Source organism: Lathamus discolor, chromosome 3, assembly GCF_037157495.1.
Source record: "Lathamus discolor isolate bLatDis1 chromosome 3, bLatDis1.hap1, whole genome shotgun sequence".
Lineage (NCBI taxonomy): Eukaryota > Metazoa > Chordata > Aves > Psittaciformes > Psittacidae > Lathamus > Lathamus discolor.
Genome location: NC_088886.1, coordinates 79,486,235 through 79,507,454, shown reverse-complemented (window position 1 = coordinate 79,507,454; position 21,220 = coordinate 79,486,235). Strand labels below are relative to the sequence as shown.

The window sequence follows — 21,220 nt, the reverse complement described above, 5'->3', positions numbered from 1 at the left end:
GACGTGCGTATGGAATACCTCTTTGGCTAGTTTGGGTCAGGTGTCCTGTCTCTGCTTCCTCCCGGCCTCCCCTCGTCCCCGGCAGAGCATGAGACTCACAAAGTCCTTGGCCAGAATAAACATTACTTAACAACAATTAAAACCAATCGGTGTTATCAGCTCTCTGCCCAGGCTGGAAGTCAAAACACAGAGCTTGCACCAGTTACTAAGAAGGAGCAAAACGGCTACTGGTAAACCCGGGACACTGCCTAGAATGGGCTTCTCATTTCCTCTTTTAGGACCAAGTCTTGTCACTTGAAAGTGGCAAGGCATGATGAAATTTGGAGAGGGGGCTTTCTAGTAGAGGTGTCATTCCTGTGCTTACTCTGAGGAGTAAACATAGACTTTTAATCTTTCCTTCCCAATGAGAAGGAAGGAAGAGGTCCATTCTCTCCATTTTTCTTTTTAACTTAAAAACCAAACCAAAACAGTGAAAAAAACCCTACCCCAACCAAAAAAAAAAGCCCCAAACCCTCACTAGGATTTAGATTGAAAACCTTCTTCTTCTTTTGAAGTGGTAGAAGACTGTAGAATTTAACAAACACTTGTAGCATCCTGTTAGACCCATGAAGTTACCTTGTTCAGTGCTGACCCAGCTTTTGCTCTGTACATGAGTGTTTTAAAAATGGTCATTCCAAGTAATATTGATGTTACTGGAGTTTTTCAGACATTTTATCCTCTAATTAACAGGAATCTGCATCTTGCTATGGGAAGAATGGTCAGGCTCTGGAGTCCTGTTGTGAGTAAGGCTGAGCAAAGTATTGGACTCAGTTTGAAGGGACTATGAGACACACCAGTTTTCTTGCTACATAGCAACAGGGTACCATGACCTCATTGGGAAGTGAGAACTGTTCAGGAAGATGAGCAGGTTGACTCTCCACTGCTTGTGGGAAGGTGAGGGAAGTTGAATCTTGATGAGTTTTATGGGTTGTCATAAAGTCTCATATTTAAAGAAATCAGAAAGCACAAATAAAAGAATAAAAAGTCGAGAGAAGCAAACTCTACTTTTGGTTCATAAAGATTAACTCCCATGGCTGAATTGCCCACGTTGGCCTAGTTTTGTCCTAATTTACGGAGTCCTAGTTATGAGATGAATAACCTTATTCTAGAGATCCTTAGTATATTTAAAAAGCTGGCTATCAAAGGTCACTGTATTTATTTCCATTGGCTGCTTTTCACAGGCTGCTTGGCTTTTTGTTATACGTACAGCATGCATCCACAACAGCATTATAAAAACAAAACAAAAGCCCCTGATGCAAAGTTATATAGGGCAATTTAGATAGGATCTAGGTTTATACTAAGTTTTCTAGGGTAATGGAGTTCAGAGGCTCTACATTTCAGGTCAGACAAGATCAAAAAGAAAAAAAAAGCTTTCACAGAAGCTGCTTTAAATACACTCAAAATAGTGACTAACATTAGATAAAGAGATTATAAAATGTTAAGATACTTTATTCCGAGAAGATTTCTCTGGTTTCCATTATAGAGCGCATACAAAGGAATAACTTCATTATATTTCAGAAAAGCCTGATTGTTCACTCAACTTTTTTTTTCCCCTTCCTATTCGAGCAATGTAAGTGCCTCTCTATACTTTCAAATATGAGCAGTGCTGTTCACATCTACTGACTAGTTACTAGGCATTACAGTATAAGTTGTGGTTACTTCTTATTTTGTCTGCAAACTGTAGGCTTGACTTTTTATGTAAAAGAGTTGGTCTTTACCCAGCTGCCTCCATGGCTTAGGCTCTTTGGCTTAGGCTTCCAGGAGGCTGGCATTGTGCTATTTGTCATCAACCAGTGGGGATTTTGGTGGTTTTTATGATATCATCTGAATATTTTAGTGGTGTAGTGATTTTTTTGTTCTCTTCAGAAATAAACTAAAGCACCAGCAATGGCTGTGAAGCTCTGGAAGAGCCATACCTGTGCATATTGAGATGTCAATGAAATTCCCATTGGAGATATATGCTTAAATAATATGTATAACAAAGCAAAATTCATGGTCAACAACAAGTAGGATTATAGAAGAGAACTTGAATTCCTCTTGGCCTGCATCTGGGATTGGCAATAGTTTGTGAATGTCTGATGTTGGCAGTTATGGTAACCAAAAGTGTGGGGGAAAAGCTGCCCTGAAATACTTCATTTGCTTTATATTTAGGGAAAAGTCATCTCTTGAGTGGGATAATGAAAAGTGAAGGAAGTCTAATGCAGGAATTGTGTCCTAAAATATGGGGTGAGGCTTACAGTAGTTTAAAAAGTAATTGTAACAAAGCAAGGGACTTCAGAAGCTTTCATTCCAGGTACTTCATTTCAGTCTTAATCTTTCCTTTCTTTCTGGATCCTGACCCACATGCAAAGATACCTTTTCCCCAACACAGGATTTGGTACTTTCCCTTACTCAGTTGTGAACTAGTAAATTTTGCTTAAAAATCAGTGTGTGGACAATACAATACCTTCTCTTTACTGCAAAAGTTAGAAGGCATGACTAGAAGGTGCTTTCTGTATGCATTTTCATTGCATGGAACAGGTACCTTAAAAGATACATTCACTACATTAAAATACACCGGTGGTATTTGTTTAAAGAATTACTTCCCTGCTAAAAAAATAAACCAAAACCTAGAATCTTGTAGCATGATATTTGTGTCTGGAAGAAGTTCAAGCTGTGACAAAGTGTTGCCAGAACAACCAAACTTTTCAGTTAATTGCGTGTTGTTAAGTTTTTGAGATCCCCCTGACCTGAAAACAAGACAAACCTACCTGCAGGGAGGACACCTTCATCTGTGGTGTCAGTATCTTTCCACTGAAAGAGGTTTTGGCAAGAGAACATTTATAATCCTTGGGAAAGAAAGCGGTGTTCTCCCTGTCCTGCCTTATTGATACAAGCGGCTGTTCCAGCAGATGGGAAGATAACAAACACTGGATAATGGAAAACAATGTATGCTTCTGAGTTTGTAATATTTCAATTTGCCATAAAATTGCCTTGTGTTAGCTTGGTTTTTTATTTGTTTGAAGGAGGTTGGCTTTCATTTTGACTTTCTTTTTTGAAGACATTTGCTTAGCTGGTTTCTATCATCAACCCAATGTGCCATGTAGTATTTTCCAAATAATTTGGGAAAAAACAGTTACTCCAAGTTCCTGACAACTGGATTGAAAAGTACTTGCATTAATTCATCTATTGATTTGTTTCATGTAAGTAATAGATTATGAATTAGTTTTGCATTAAGCACAGTGTTAGAATCCCTTCTGTAAATTTTTTATAAAGTTCTTGGCTCTTTCATATATGTCATTTATCAGTGACTATAGAAATCTGAATTAATGGAGGAGTGTTATAAGCTGTGTGTTAAATACAGTATGTTAAGGGTGTGACTGGTGTAGGTAAAACCAGTGCCACTTAAAAACATGAGAAACACACATACTAGGACTCTGAAACTACACTTTTTTGGTGGATATGTTTAATATAACCTTTTAATATATGCTGATATTGGATACACAGGTTCATAAATTATAACTGGAGGCGGTTACTGAAGGTGCCAATTGATCCTGATAGGCCTTCTTTCCTAGGAAAGCTCATCAAGATGTATCTTGCATCTTATGCTGTTTGAGGGACAAAAATTCCAGAGAATAGTCAGATCTGACCATCTTGGAGCTCCTTTTGTACAGAAGAATTTTCAGCGAGGCCTGAGCGTTACCCAGCCCTTGCACATTTTGCCACTTTGGTGTAAGAGAGGTACTGTTGTGGGGTGAAGATGCTACCCGAGAGCAGTTAAACTGACTATGCTTAGCTGGCGGTTACCCCTTGGGAAGAACAAAGCTTACAAATGCCTGCATTGGCAGTGTTTCCTGTCTCTTTGCCCGTCAGCATCCAGGACTCCATTGCTCTCACTCTGGTGGGCAGCCAATTTCCAGGCAAGCAAATCCCATGCTTCAGAGCTTTGTTGCAAGGTCTGGTCAAACTCTCTTCAAGAGATCTGCCGCCTTTATCTAGCAGTCATTCAGAGTTAATGTCAAACTGTTTAGTCTTCAGTTGTATTTCAAGTCACTCATCACTTACTCCTTCGCTAATGTGTCAGTAGTCCTTGAAAGGTTATAAAAATTAGTAGATTCATTGCCCTTGTTATTCCTGCTGTGACCTTGGGAATAAATTAATCCTTTATATCCCAATGTGCGGTAATGCAAAAATTGAACCTACAGTTTCCATTAAAAAAACACTCATTTCCCATGTGCTGTAGTGAGGAGAAGAGGGAAAGATAAACAAGGATTTATTACTTTTCCTGGAGGAAGCAAGATGAGTACTGTAAAGTGTTAAGTAAATGTAAAGGAGCTTATTTTGAAAATATATAGACTATGTTAAAACTAACTTGCATAGCTACATGGGTATATAATGTGATGGTAAGGGAAGTGGACAAATCCTATTTATTCTTAAAGGGCATATTTAAGAATCTAGTTTCAGCTTAATCTTTTCTTCCATGACACTGTTAATGTCAAGCATTCTTTAACTGTACATAGAAGAAGGTTTTATGGATAGAGGTCACTGGTTTCTAGTTTCCTTACAGAAAGTGTGATTAAAGATGTAGTTTCCGGTTTTCCCTGATAATTCTCTGATTTTTGCTGTTCAGTTGCCATTGGAAGTTTTCATTGTCAGATTTAGTATGAACTCTCATGCTCCATTATATAATTCCTTCCTTGAGAATTTAAGCTTTGTCTGATGGTCACAAATGTGATTCACATGAGTGGAGTCGCACTTGAGGATAGTTTTTGACAGATTAAAGCTGAAAGCTTGGACTTACCATGTGTCATCTGTGAAAAGGACTAAGAATTGAAGGCATTTGGTGCTTTGCAAGATCAGGACATTAATCAGTGTTTTATCTTTGCCAGCAAATGTGATTTCTTGTATATGAAGCCAGTTAAGCCTAAATGGGTTTGGCTTTATAAGCTGAAATATGCATAGAAAAAACATTTATAGTGCAGTAGCAGGCACATACTGTTGTCACTGAGATAAATATCTAGTAATGACCTTACAAAAGAGAAAAACCATCTTTCTGTATTCACTGTAACTTAATCTGTATATAGAGTTTCATGCACGGCATGGTTCAGCAGATGGTAGTCTGCAGGGAGAGGGAAAATTCAGTTCAAGTAGATTTCAACATAGATGCATCTCTGAATTTTAGTAGACTTACAGACAGGCAGTTGCTTTCAAGATGCTGAATAAGAAAGTGACAACCATTGTTGACTTTCATATATGAAAGTCAACTATGAGTAAGTTTTTTAGGAGTAATTGATGGGATAGTACTCAGTGTATGGGCAACAACACTTCCTTTGATGTACTCCTGTAAATTATTTGAGCTATAAGACGAAAAGTGCATTGTGCAGTTTCCTTTGAAAAACCCCACACCCGTGATATATTTTTGGCAAGCAAAATCAAAGACAACCCACCTGACTTGAGTGGCATTTCATCAAATGATGCAAATAGCTTTATGACTTTCATTGTCCATTCAGCTAGATGTTCTGAGTCATTAGCACATAAGATTTTGATTTTGAAGAGCAGTCCCAATTACAACACATTTAATTGAGTACACTCGTCTCTTGCTCAAGCAGTTAAATAAAAATCACCACATTTCAGATTAGCATAGATTACTATCTTTGGTGCTACTGTGTACTGCCCATTGGCTGAGCAGCCCTAAACTGGCAGAGCATGTGTTCTTCCAAGGCTACAGAAAGCACTGTTGCCCATTTAGCATCTAGAATGGGATGCAGGAGAGCAGTAGGGGTAGCTGCTGGGAACCTGCAGGAGTGTGTAACCAAGAGCAAGAGGAACTGTCTCTTTGGCAGTAAGTAATTTGCCACTTTACCTGCTCAGCTGCAATATGCAGCAGTGACCCCAGCAGACAAGGTGTGGTGGGATGTGATTTGTAGGCTGCTGTAACAGGAGTGCAGGTCTGATTGTGCTTTTTTGTAATTACTTATTTATGCTCTGCGTTTACTTGTATTGCTGGGAGTAGCTGAGTTGGCAAGCGTTTGTCCCTAGTTGCATTCAATTCTAGGTTTGTTTTTTGCCTGCAGAGTCCCAGGGAATTACTGCTCTTAATAAATATTCTGCTAGGAATAAAAAAAGCCCTATGGAAATGTTATCTGTAGGTGCTTTCAAGATATTTACATTAATAAATAAAGCTTCTTTGCCTTTGTTAGTCTGTACAGCTTTGTCCTTTTTTGGTGTTGCATGCTAACAATGCGAGAGAAAGCTTTTTACTTCTGAAATTTCATGCTGAAAATGTAAATAAGCAAGATGTTTGTCTCCTTTTTTGACTTCTAGTGATGATTTTAATATAATTGGCTTGGATTTTTGGCACTGGTAAAATGATACTGCCTCTAAAGAATTGAACCTGACCTTTGTGTTTCTTTTAGCTTTGGTCATGTCTAGTTTAATCTGCAGAGCCCCGTAGTACTTATCATAAGCAGTGTTTGGCTTCATTTGCTCTCATCTTCATGATCTGAGCCTTAAAGATTTGACAGTAGAAGTAAATACATCAGTATCCTTTTTATTTAAGAGGTGAAAACCCTGAAGAGATAATTCATCTCATTACAAAACTAATAAAGTGTGTGTGTGAGAAAAAAGATCAAGGCAATGTATGGGGGAAAAAAAGTCATTCCAGTTACTCTGAATATGATACAGTGGTGCTGAAGACAAGTTAGCAGTTTTTTGGTTATTACAGGAAAAGTCTTTTTTGACTGAAGTAAATCTGAAGTAAACTAATCCTGGAAATTCTAAATTCTCTTCTGCTGAAGTAGATCCAGGGCAATCTTCCAACCTCCTTTTTCACTCTTCTGCATCTACTGCACGAGAGGTAATGAAGAATAGGTTAATAAGATGCTATTGCTTGGATAATGTCTTTTCACTTAGGACTGCTCTGCAGTTACATGTAGTTAATCAAGACTTTGAAATAAAATACCATTTTAATTGCAAACGGAAAACAGTCTTCTGTTTTACTAGAGCATGAACTACCATTTACTTTGAGATAGGTTATTTGGTACTCAAGAATATTTATTGACGTCTTGGTAATATTGTAGATATCTACACAGCAGAAACTCTAGGTATTGTGAACAAATTGAAGCTATGTGTGGATTGTTGGGTATGAAGTATGTTAATCTTAAAAATGTATTTGTCTAAAACTAGAGTGTTGTGATTCTTTACAGATGAGAAGAGCCTGTTAAAAGGATTTGATTTCAAAATTCTGGAGTAGGATGAACTTGTTCTTTTAGAGATCCCATTTGCTTGCTATTCAAGAATCTGAATTATCACTTAGCATTACTCCAGTTCTCTTTTTGCTCAGACAAGGGCTGATCAATTTCCTTCTGAAAATTAACTTTCTGGAAGTAAGCTACATAACCTGAAAAAAGGATTTTTTTATTTATTTCTTTTTTTAACCTGATACATTGGCTTGCATTGAGTGTGGTCTAATTTGGTTATAGTTTTCCTCCAGATACTTGCTGATTTGGCTTACTATGCAGTTAACCAACTGCTTTGTATAGTGGTGTATGGCAGGAGGCAGTGTGAGGCTGCTCCTTCATGGACTGCCTGCTAATCCTGTGGTTCTGTTAGCGGCTATGTGAAACTATGTCAATAAAAGAGCGGTTGGATGTTGGCTTTCCTATATGAGATAAAAGTATGAAAGTATGAAATATTACAGGATGTTGGAATTTGCATGCTAAAAACTTGTGTATCATGGAGCTAGTAGATTGCAAAGGGGCATGCTAAGGTTTGGAATCCCATTTCTTTGCAGACCAAGTAAAGGTGACAAATTACGTACAGGAATCAAGGGATATTTCTAACAGAGAAGTCATCAAATAGAAAAATTGTTTCCAAGGCAATCAGCTGGAAAGACTGAACAGACACCAATCCAAACTGTAAAGACTGTCAAGTGTATTGGTTAAAATAGGAAGGAGGCACCTTTTATCATCTTGATTGAATCTGTCTGAAGAATGACTTTGTGCTGCGAAATCAGAGTGCAGTTTCCTTCCATTGTGAGTGCCCCAGTTGATCATTTTTCCAAGAGTGGGGTGGCATTGATGAGATTGCCTCTCATGGCTGGTGATGCTAACATGTTCTGGGAGATTCAGTATCATGTCTAGACCATATTACGTCTCCAAAAACTGTATGTGCATGTGGTGTGAATCTCCCAAGTGAAAGAATAGGCTTAACACCTGTGCCAGCCCAGCATATGGAAATACATCGTCCAGCTGAAGGCATCTGTTCAGCATTGCCATACTGCTAAATTCATGTCTAATGGACAATGGCATGGAAAAGTTTTAATGAAAAATTGCCTTTTTTTTTTTTTACTCAATGACTAAGAACATTCAAACTACTTGAGTCACACTCATTGTGCTTCATTAGAATGTGAGCATCCAGAGAAGGGCAAAAGGAATTTGTAGTAACTACTATTTCATGAAATCTATTTTGTTTGATGGATTTTTCATTTGTTCCTGTCATGAGTTCAGATACTAACCCTGGGAATGAGTGGTTCTTGGAAAGGCTGTAAAAATGTTTCTTGCTCTTTGCTTTTGTTTTCAAAGAGTTGAGCTTTTCCAAGACTGTGCACTTGATTACATTACCCTTGAAGGTAGGGACTTCTTGTTTCCTTGTCCCTGGGTGATAACCTCCAGGTTGCCAGCATCCCCAGAGCCCTGTGATGAGGTGGTTCTATTGTGCCTTGTGCATCTCGCTGAAAAAGCTTCACAGTTTGACCACAGACATATGTCCCTAGGGGGTAAGCACCAGGGATCTGAAATAAAGTTCTATTGAGGCATAATGGCAGCAATATTTTTAATTTTAATACTGGGGAGATTCACTAAACTATTTCAGGAAGTGTTTTTTCATCTTCACAGGGAGAAAAAAATCCCAACAAAAAACACTTTACTTTCCTGATTAGCCATAATATGTTGCTTTTAAAGTGGGCGTAAAGAGAGTCACGATGATGGGAAACAAACATTGTGTTTCACAGAAAATATTTCAGGTTCTTTTAGAACTTCCTCCTGCTCATTTCTTTAGAAATCCAAGACTGACTTCTCTTATTGTGTATGCATTGGATGAATTTCTTCCAGGATGTGTTGGCTCATTTCCTTGAGTACTTCTAAATTTTCTGGATTTTTTTTCAGTCACAACAGATAGCTGAAAAAGCTTTAAGGAAATGAGTCAACCTCCTGAAATAAATTGCTTACTGAATAGAGGATACTGTGTTTGAAATCACAGACACCCTTGATAGTTCTGTAGATAGTAATTTACAGATACCCCCTGAAAATCTATTACATATTCTTCATGCTTTAACAGGATTTGGGACAAAAATACATACATATATATATGTATATGTGTATATATATGTATATAAAAAAAGCACTTGAGCTTTACTGTTAGAAATGTAGGGCATGTTTCCAGACTTCCAGGTATGAGCACGAGACACGTGTGGATTGGGAGGTGACAGGCAGAATCTCTAATGCAAAATGAAGGATGTCCCTGGGCTTGAGTGTAAATTAAGAGGAGTAAAGTAAAGACGCTGAGTAGAAGACTACCAAGCTTTCTTAAAATAGCATCCTAAATAGCATCCTTCATGCAAAGGCTGCACAGGCAATGTGCTTAACTCCTTATTTCATCATTCACAAACAATCAGCATTCGGATTTCAGGAGCCCTTTCTGATGGTGTCCTGCTGTCACCTAAAGCAGGTGCATGTAGGTGAAGAAGGGCCCATGACCCAGCTTCCCTCCTTTTGGTGCCACAAGAGTCCCAACACAGAGTTTCTCTGCATGGGGCTTTGCTGAGTCACTGCACTGGCAACTGGCTGGAATCCCACATAGTCTAAAAATAAGTAAGAAGACACCATTTTAGTAACATATATATCTTATACAGTAGGTAGGCAAGGCTTTGGGAGTCTCTTTGCTTCCCAAGAATTACGTAGCAACTCAGGACAGAGATGAGGAAGCCAGCATCAAACATCATGATTTTGGATTTTCTCTCTGATAAGCCAGACTAAAAGTAAAACCAGATGGTCCTGAATTTTTAACAGGTTCAACATCTGGATCTGAACTTTGAACTTGGATGCAGCTTGCCCTGCATTAGTGTATTACACAGACGTCCCTGATGCAACACACAAATACTGCATCTCCAAACAGATGACATACACTGCCAGCTTTTTAGGCACTCTAGAAAAATACCTGGAGATCAAAATAGAGAGAAGAAAGCACAGAGTTGATCTTGTTGGCATGTGAAGTGTCTCAAAACAAGGAGAGTCAGCTAAATGCAGATATAAAATAAAAACTGAACTGTGATGCTCCATCTAAAGATTTCACCACATTGCAAAGGGAGGGAGTTGGAAGATAGTCCAGCTCTCTGCCTTTGGTTTTGTAGTTGTTAGTGTTTGCCTGTGACTTGCAGTCATGGACTTGCTGCATTTCTCTTATGGAGCCACAGTAATTTGCTACTTTGATTTATGAGCTTTTTAATATGACCGGTAGGAGTGAAGGAGCGGTATATATTAAGGGTTGCAGCTGCAAGTTACCCCTGTTGAAGAATCTGAAGAAATTGTTGATTTATATAATTTGGCAGGAAAGAAAACTAGTGCTTGATGCAAGATGGACTGGCAGGTCAGCATACGTAGCTGCTTGCAGCTCCAGGATAAGGCATAGGGTGATGGTATCCGGAGCATGGTAGGAAAAATTAGAAAACACAGCCACCAGGGCACAATGTCATCAGCAGAGAATTGACAGAAACTTGGGGATTTCTGTCAAGTAAACAAGCCCCAGGCTGCAGTCTAAGGGAACCTGAACCAGGTCAGGGACAGTACAAGAATGCAGGCACTGAGACAGAAGTGAACAAATCAGATTTCCTGTGCCTGTATACCTTGCAAAAATAGCATCTTTGAAAGTGCATGTGCAAATTTAGAATGTGCCGTGCTCCTGAATTATTCCTGGGTTATCCTGTGTCTGCTCGAATATATTACAATGTATAACCACACTATATTGTTTGGTGGATAGGACTGAAAAAATGTTATGTGCTTCTGAAAAGTGAACTGGGTCAGACTTCAGTCACAGGCTTACCCAAAAAACACTTCTCCTAGTCTACAGTGTTTCCTTAATTGTGCTGTTAAATTCTGCTATGTCAGTGTGCTAGTGCCAGATCCCAAAATGGGATAGTCTGTGTTTGCAATGACACACAATATACACTTACAGAAAAATGCAGAAACCACATCTTGACTGACAATTATGCCCCAGGGACTCAGTTCACAAATTGTATTAACAAAGCTTTCAGGATCAGAGCTCACTGTATGAAGTTGTACAGTTAGGTGTAATATAACCAATCTGAACAGGATTTTTTGTTACTTAAATAAGGCATTTTTATATACTTTTAAAGCCACAGGTTTCTTTTTTGTTGTTTTTGTGTGCTGGATATCTACAACATACTTCTTGGATATACACCACCATATTGAGTAGTGCTGGCTATCGTAATCTACCAGGAAGGGAATAAAACATGTCTTTGGGAACATTTAAAATATTTAATTTCAGGTGCAACATTAGTAGTAAGGGCTCACAGATGATGTTTTACTTCATGTAGCTTTGCTGGGCTTCATAATGAACTCAGATTATCCTATATAATGTGTTCATTCTGTTAATTATTAATATCTGTATTAAAACTAAAGTGAATCCTGAATCCTTACATCAAAAGCAGGAGGTAAGTAAAAGGAAGAATCTAGGAGTATGAAATATTTCTCACAAGTCTAAAGCATTTCAGCACATTTGAGGTCAAATAGTAGCAATGGATTCATTAATGTATTTTAAAATACAGAATCACAGAATCACAGAATCCCAAGGGTTGGAAGGGACCTAAAAAGATCATCTAGTCCAACCCCCCTGCAAGAGCAGGGTAACCTACAGTACATCACACAGGAACTTGTCCAGGCGGGCCTTGAATATCTCCAGTGTAGGAGACTCCACAACCCCCCTGGGCAACCTGTTCCAGTGCTCTGTCACTCTTACAGTAAAGAAGTTCTTCCTGATGTTAACGTGGAACTTCCTATGTTCCAGTTTACACCCATTGCCCCTTGTCCTATCACTGGATATCACTGAAAAAAGCCTAGCTCCATCATCCTGACACCTACCCTTTACATATTTGTAAACATTGATGAGGTCACCCCTCAGTCTCCTCTTTTGCAAGCTAAAGAGACCCAGCTCCCTCAGCCTCTCCTCATAAGGGAGATGTTCCACTCCCTTAATCATCTTTGTGGCTCTGCGCTGGACTCCTTCAAGCAATTCCCTGTCCTTCTTGAACAGAGGGGCCCAGAACTGGACGCAATATTCCAGATGCGGCCTCACCAAGGCTGAGTAGAGGGGGAGGAGAACCTCTCTTGACCTACTAACCACTCCCTTTCTAATGCACCCTAAGATGCCATTTGCCTTCTTGGCCACAAGAGCACATTGCTGGCTCATGGTCATCCTCCTATCCACCAGGACCCCCAGGTCCCTTTCCCCTTTGCTACTTTCCAGCAGGTCAACCCCCAACCTGTACTGGTACATGGGGTTGTTCTTCCCCAGATGCAAGACTCTACACTTGCCCTTATTAAATTTCATCAAGTTTCTCCCCGCCCAACTCTCCAGCCTGTCCAGGTCTCGCTGAATGGCAGCACAGTCCTCTGGTGTGTCAGCCACTCCTCCCAGTTTTGTGTCATCAGCAAACTTGCTGAGGGTGCACTCAGTTCCCTCATCCAGGTCATTGATGAAAATATTAAACAGCACCGGTCCCAGCACCGACCCCTGAGGAACTCCACTAGTCACAGACCTCCAGCTAGATTCTGCGCCATTGACCACAACTCTCTGCCTTCTTCCTTTCAACCAGTTCTCGATCCACCTCACTACTTGATCGTCAAGCCCACACTTCCTTAGCTTATCTATAAGGATGCTGTGGGAGACAGTATCAAATGCCTTACTGAAATCAAGAAAAACTACATCTACCGCTCTACCATCATCCCTCCACCTAGTCACTTCCTCATAGAAGGCTATAAGGTTGGTCATACATGACTTCCCCCTCATAAAACCATGTTGGCTGTTCTTAATGACCCCCTCATCCTTGATATGCCTAGTGATGGAGTCAAGAATAAGTTGTTCCATCATCTTTCCAGGGATGGAGGTAAGGCTGACCGGTCTATAATTACTATAATGTTTAGGCCTACTTTTCTGCCTGTTCAGGACAAAGTTTTTGGAATAGACTCATTTCAAATGAAGAGACTGTAAAGAGCCTGGAAGAGCTTTTCAGGAATGGAAAATCTACAAGATGAGAAATATGCCGTTAGCATAGCTAGCCAGGGAAATAAGTAGTAATAGTGACAAAGGTAGTGTAGGATAGTGATTCGGCATATTCCTTCAAAAAGCCTTCCTTAGCACACTGCTTGCCATGGATGTGCTCTCTTTATACCCTATTATTCCTCTCTATCTGTAGGTTTTCCACAGCATTACTTATCAGCTGTTTGAATGCCTTAGCAAATATATGTATATAAATCAAACAGGATGTTACTGTTTGCTTAAGCTAGAGGTTATGTGGTTTGTAGAAAGGAAAAATTACTTATGCAGAGGGTACCCACAATGTCATAGTTAATGGGTTCACTCTTTAACAGAAGGTACAAGAGGAAAGCATTGATGCCTGTTTCTACCTTGGGTTAGAACCTGTATTTTTGGGCTGTATCTTCTTTTTGTTTGTAGGTTTTACATTTGGTGTAGATTACTGGAAAGTTGAAGTATGAGAAATGTGTACTGTTTAAATAGAAATATTTTTCTGTATTCCAAACCAGCAAGCTCTCTGACTTTCTAATAAATTCCCTAAGAAACCTATTACTGTCAGATGACAACAATAGCCTAGTTTGCATTCCTGCTTAAGCAACTCATAATATTGGAGATAAACTTAAAAAACAACAGCTGCTATGGGAATATTAAATCCCATAAGATCCTTAAGAGATGTGTGCTGCAGAAACATGTTTTACTGACAGCCTCTAGAAAGTAGAAGGATTTCTAAAAGGCAGTGAGCAGTCACTTGGAACTGGCAAGGAAGAATACCATTTTTAGAAACGTGTCTGAATTAGACACGGGAATGGACTCTAAGCACTGAGAATGAGATGCTAGCTGATAGTGTAGACTGTCAAAAGTCTGGAATAGATTTAGAAGAATATTGATCAGACAATGTCACAAACTGCAAGCAGTAATCAAGTGCAGTCGAAACTGAAGCTGAGGAATCCAGAGGCAGTCTTTCCTCTCCTTTCAGTGATGAATCAGTTGTCTCCAACCAATGCTGAGGGATGCCACAATGCTGGAAATTCAGAGATATTTGTGCCATTGAAATAGTTCCAGGGTTCAAACCATTAACTATTTGAGAAAGCAAACCCCAAGCTAACCTCCTGCATGTCAGCTGCTCTATACAGGAAAACTCATTTTTCTGGATATTTTATCCGTTCTGTGAGTATAGTGCATCTAGAGCTTTTTGTTTTAGCCCTTTGTCCCTATTGATAAGTAACACTTTCAGACACCAGAAAAACCAACCAACCAAAAGCTAAATAAACACCAAGTAAAACAAGGCCTGAAAATGCAAGAGTGATTGAGTGATTAAATGAAATTCCACAGGACCCTTGGGGAGTGCACCTGGCACTGACTTTGCTCATTGCTGGTTCATATAGGAAAGGTAGTATTGCTTTGGGAAAACCAAAGGTGGGACTACTATCAAAAGCCAACTAAAACTACCCAACTAGTTGGCCGTAAAATCAGCTGATGAATTATCGTGTGTATAGGCTGGGTCAGCTCTTCGGGCAATGCTGGCTCTTGTGGCTCAGAATGTTTCATGCTGAATTTTACACCCCGCTAATGATGAATTAATCTTATTTATTTATTTATTTATTTATCTGGAGGGAGAATAAAAATCTATAGGAAACCTTCAGTGATGCTTTGTTTGCACTTTTCACCTGCACAAAAAGCCACTTGTCATAACTGGAGGAGGGTATGAAAGTGTGGGCAGTTAAAACACTGAAATTGTTTTCACGGTTACACTCATTCTCCTCCATGGCCATAATCAGAACATGACATCTGGCAAGGGAGCACCTCCTTCCTATTATATGCCTGAGAGTTCCCCACAAATCAGATTTCAGCTCATTAAGATAGTTTATGCCCTTATGGGGATTTAAGAAGAAATGCATATCTCTTATGTCTTGTGCTTTCTTCTGAATTGCATATTATTTGTTCAGTTCCAGAAAGGGAATACATTTAGTGAACTTTGCCCTTTTGTTTACTTGCAATTTGTATATATTCAGTTAAAGGTTTTTTGCAGAATTTATGCAGCGTTATTACACATATGTAATGAATCTGTTTGGGCCTGTGGCTCTGTCATTGAAAGGTGAGAGGATTAGAAGTGAAAGCTCTTGCTGAATGACACCGCTGTGTCCTGATGGGTTTATTTTGATGAGTGAAGACTGTGAAGTTACTTTTCAGGTGTAGCTGCTTGTGGTTGGTTGGTCTCTGTCTGTTTCTCCGCAGTCCATGGGAAGTCTTGTCTGTCAAGATGCTGCACATCCAGTAGGTGACTGATCTGAAGTGACTGAGCTCGTCCTTTGTGCTGTGTGGGTATTTTCTAGCACTTGCTAAAATGTAAATATTTCTGCAGTAATATGTCTGTTAGAATATGAGTGGGAAAAAGGCACGCCAAATGGGTATTGCAGCAGTGAATACAGGTCAGCTTTTGTAGAAGATAATTGCAGTAATTGAGGGATTTGTGTCACTTGAGTAAGTTAGAATAGGGCTTTTAATATGATTGCTGGTTACTGTGATCTATAACTAGTGCTGGCTTTCCAGCAGTTTTAAGGATCATCTGTCTTGATAAAGACTTTTGACTTGATAAATTTATTAATGTGAAAGCTTTGTTAATAAATTATAATTTCTTACACTATATCATAATTTCAGTTTCAGGACCAGAGGATGAAAAAGGAAATAAACACAATACTTATAAAAAAGCTTTTGCAAAGTTTATGTGTCTTTTTTTAGTACTCTCATATCATTAATTTGTAGGGCATAGGAAATAGGGTGGCTGCTGATAATTAGGGCGGGGATGGCTCCTGATAATTAGGACAGGAAGTTTTATAGCTTATTATACAGGTAGTAACAGGCTTGATACTTGCTTTAGATGCTTCTTAGGGTACCCATCTCGCCACTGACAGGGTTTCTGATAATAATGTACCAGAACTACTATAAGTCCTGTGTAAATTTGAGATAGTTTCTTCTACTGTATGAGTGGCAGAAGGAAAAATAAAAAGGGAGCAGAAGGATGGACAAAAGGGAAAGGGGGAAACTAGAAAATGTTCTTTGCAAACCTGCAGATCAGTAATAGCAAATGTGCTGGCAATAAATCCTACTCTGCTTCATGGGGAGCTAACATGAGGTATATTGCAAAATGTAATCTGGAGAAAAAGGTGTGTACTCGAGCCTAATGTTTCCATAAGTTTTGGTGGGCAATTGCCAAGTACTTGTTTGGTAGATGATTTTAAAATTTCATAAATAGAACAAAAGACTCTTGCAACAGGTTCAAAATACAGACTTAAAATAACATGTATGTTTCAAAAATCTCTTCTAGCCTGGTGTGCTTTATACATGTGCATTTCGGTGATGCGTAAGATGTTTAAAGGGCAGATGTACATTTCATAGTGATTCAAAATGGTGTTTTATTTTTAGATTTGCAAACCAAAAAAGCACTAAAAATAGCACACAGTCTTCTTGACTCTATTTTAAGGTCTCTTAGTTACTGCAGTTATGTTCACTGCCTGTTCCACAAGAAAAACCTCCTTTTGAAGAGTAAGTCTTCAAAAATGTGGAATAAAGTGTACTTGAGGTTAGCTTATGAGCTAGTAATGGTTCTCAAATGAGCCTAAATTTTACCAAAATTAAGCCCAGAAGAGATTGTTACATCTGATTTCCTGTATATTACAGGCCACTCACTGGTGACCAAACTTTCAACTAGCCTGAATATTCCTATTCAAACTTTAAACTAGCCTGAATATTCCTATTCTTAGAAAGTTAAACTACATACTGTTGTTGTACAGTAGCAGCAGGGTGAAGTATAATAGTGATGCTATTGCAGAGGAGGAATTGTTCTAAGTACTTTTTGAGACTGTGAAGGAGGGAAGAGGGATGGGGTTTACCACCCCAGTGGTAGACCTGGCAGGGCTGTCATAACCATCTGGCTCTTCCTGAAGTGATTTCTACTGTTTCCACATCAGAAATGTTTGACCAGAAAAAAACCCAAACAACAAACACAAAACAAGCTGCCCAGTTTCTCTGGTACCTTTCTGCCTTGGGTGTCTGCATACATGACCAGGTGCTGCTGGTCTGTTAAAACCAGCATGAAGGCCATGAAATAAATGATCCTTCACTTTTTCCCCTGGCTATGAGATTACATATGATCTGTACCAAGACAGTCACACCAGAGAAAGCCTTCTCTGTAAGTGCAGCTGCACTAGCAAAATTGTGCTTTTGTTGGTAATGTTTATTTACCAACAGAATCTATCCGGGGGCAGGATAGGCTGTGTTGACAAAAGCACAGCTTTGCTGGTATCATGTCTTCCACAGCAGGAATACTTTGTTATATTTGCTAGTATTTCTGGCATAGACTTGCAATGGGAATGTGGTCACAGGTAAAAGGGCATGCCCTTGATTCTTGGGAAGCTGCAATCCTCTTTTGTGTGAGGCTCAAGCAAGCTCAGCAGCTCATATGCCGCCAGCAAACAAGTGCTTATCTGACACCATATAAGGTTGCGGTTGAGAAGGAAAATGATGAAAACTTTCCACAATAAACTTAGACTGGCACATTAAATACGGCGCAGAAAAGCCTTTTTTATCAATTTAGCTCTGACAGTATTTACACGGTAAAATGACCTTTTACAGTTTATTAGGAAAAATGGCTTGTGTTTCTAGATTTGTCCTCTCCCAGAATAACTGGCCTTTAGGATACTTGTACACACAGAGGGGTTGTTTGGTTTCCTTGGGTTAGATACCATTAAAAGCAGGAGATAATCACCTCTAGGCTACAAGGTTGTGGGAGTGTTGGGATGTGTTTGGGGATATGGTGAAGAAGTGGATATGTCAGAGAGAATGTATTGAAAGGAATTACGGTTGTGAAGGTGGGTTTGTGTCATATTTTTATCAAGGTGTGAGTCACAAGGAAGTGTTGAAAAAAGGAAAACCAAAAGATTTGTGCAGGTGTCAAGGATAACGCTGCAGGAGAGAGACAGGCTCTCGTTTTCCTCAGTGTATCGCTTTCATCTTTCCTATCCTCTCATTCGCTAATTGTTATAGTACAGTAGCCCACTGAGTTGGTCTAGTCTGTTAGATTTTAAGTGCAGACCAACTTCAGTAGCCATTGGCGGCCTAAATCTGGATTTTCAAACTGTTCCCTGGCTGGTGGTCACTGCTTTTTGCTTTCCCCCTGAGGAACAGGCTGTTTCTATCTTCTGCAGATGTCACTTTTGCCAAACCATCAGCAGCTGAGATGGTTGTGAGTTGACATGAGAGGTGGTGCAGCTCTTGCCTCAGCTCCTTCCTTCAGGAGGAGGTTTGTCATGTACATGTATGTGGGGGTAAATACAGCATCCCCCATGCTGTATTTACCCCCACATACAGCCAGCTGGACCTCACTTAACTAAACGGTAAGTGATTTAATAGCATTTTGCAAAGGTGTAGGGAGTTTTCTGCAATACAATCAATTATCTAATGGTCTTTATGTCTTAGGGCATTCTGCACCATCTGTCAGAGTTTATTCAGTATTGTTCTCTAGCTTAATTTTTTGTCTAACATTATCTCTTTCTTGTAATATCCAGTCTTACACCCAAGTGCTGTGTATGCTTGTTGGGTAGCATCTGCCTTCCACATGAGCTTTATCATCTGGCCAGTGATCCATGGTGCACAAAGCACTTGTGCCATGAGAATGGCACATCTGTGAAACCTGAAGTGTAGATGGGAATGAAATGTACATCATTTTATGGATGAGGATTAGTAAGATTTTCAGGAAAGAGGTTAAGCTTGAGGTCATTTCCTTCCTATTGTTACGCTTTTGAATTTTTGCCAGTGAGATGGGTGAAAGGGTTTATTTTTGTCTTTAAATGCTTTGAATTTCAATGATGTCTTTTCTTTGAATATAGAGAAATGGAATTCCACTTTATTCCTGCCATTGTACTGTGACATATGTCTGACAAAAATGGTATTTCTTTTTTTTTGCAATATCTTTCTTGTGCATTCTAGTTAACTAATCCTTTGAGCTGCTGCTGTGCCTTGAAGTATCCCATTATGTGAGGGCACATGGAGGTGCTCTGATCCCCACATTGAAGTGTTACATATAGAAGGAAACAAAATGCAGTGGCATAATTCCTGAAAAAGGAGGAAACAGTCCACCTAATGGGCAATGTCAGGATAAAGGCTGTGTATGAAAATGAGAGCAAGGATCTTGCACTCTGTTAATTTAAGCTTCAATAGCAGAAAGGTTTCATTATTTAGTGTTTGGATGGGGTGTATGGTTTGGCTTCTGCCTTTGCTATGCTTCTGCAGCTGAAGTAGGAGTGAAGTGTTAGAGAAATACAGCTTATTCCTGACCATCCTCTCAGTCACAGGTGTAAAAATGAACATTTGCTCTTGCTGTATAAAGTAATAGAGTGCAATAAATACCAGCAACATAATCTGTGGTATGTAGGTGTCACGGAGGGCACCTGAGGGAATGTAATTGGAGTCTTTCCTCCTCTTGCCCACAGTGCAGGGGCAGCAAGTGGAGGTATGTGAACCTTAATTTTGGTTGAGCAAGGGAACAAATTGCTGCTGTGCAGTGAGAAACAAACACCTCCCTGCTCTTTTGACCCTGGGTTGTGATGTTAGATACTTGAATTTAGATGATGATGATCTTTCACTGCTAACGCAGCAGTAATGTGTCATCTGAATGCAGATACTTCTGTCCAGGTTGGAGTTCAGGTGTCACCCAGGAGCCTCTGACAGTGTGCCATCACCTTCGACAACCCCAGCAACCAATACTCTCCTATGTGAGGCTGGAGGAGCATCTGTTGTACGTTCCACAACCTCTTTTTTTTCTGCCCTTGCTTTTCTCAGCTGATGGTTTGTGTCTTGTATTTTCATTACCATCCAAGTTTTCCAAAGTGTTATGAAGAGCAAAGAGATCTGTGATACCATGTAGTAGGATCTAGTAGCTGCTTAGGCAGCTTTTGAAACTGTCCAAGAATTTTGCTGTTTTCAACTTTTTGCTTTGTTGCCATTCAAGGGAGAATGTTTCCAAACATTTAGTACACAGTGATGTTTAAATTTCTCTTAAAGTAGTCCAGTTCTGGTGTTCTTTCCCCTCCTGTCCCTTGAAAATACAGTTCCTAGAGGGGCTTATGCAAACATAAAGTAATACTGTATCTTTCAGCTCTTTGTTAGCAGAGTCTGTCTTGGTTTCTTAAACTGGGAGCATTTGTTTGAGTCTCTAAGCTGAGTATGAATAAGCATACAACACATGAATATGAATAAACATTCATACTCGAAATGATGGAGGTGTCATCCCCCCTTTTTTGTTATCCGATTATTATTAGAGAAGCCAGGATTTGCCTTGAGAGCTTGAACCTAGTGCTCTACAAGTGTGCAATTTCATGAAGTGTGTGCTGTGAAGGATACCTTTTAAGTACCCTTTTTGTTCTTGCAGTACTGGGGCGGCTTTGACATGGTTTGGGTCCTTGCTGTAAGTTGAGAGAGTTGTAGGTCAGCAGTCAGCATCCATCAGGCTTGTGAGCAGTCAGATGATCTAGCATCGAGAGCCTTGGCAGAGCTCCTTCACTAAGGTGGCATTCACCAACCTGAAAGAGGTAGAGGTACCAAAAGCAGCTCTCTGCCACCTGCTTATGTGCCCACCCAGGAGTACCCAGTGCAGAGTTATCCTGGTTTAAAGGCAGCTTCATCCCTTCCAAATGTCACAGAGCAGTCTGGTCTTCTCTGAAATAACTGCATTTGTGGGGAAGTCATGTGGGAGAGTGAAACACTGAGTAAACAAAAGCCAGCACTTCCAGTGAGCTCCCGCTGTGCTTGCTGCTGTGGCTGCCTTGCCATCATTTCTAGGATTTAATCATCCTCCTGTTTACATCAGCCCGCCCCA

The 21,220-nt window shown here is 39.7% G+C and overlaps 1 protein-coding gene across 1 annotated transcript in view; it reads left to right on the top strand.

Annotated features, from left to right (window-relative positions):
* The window catches only part of HECW2 (HECT, C2 and WW domain containing E3 ubiquitin protein ligase 2), a 162,787-nt gene that overhangs the window by 59,925 nt on the left and 81,642 nt on the right, over window positions 1-21,220 (top strand). The window lies entirely within an intron of this gene.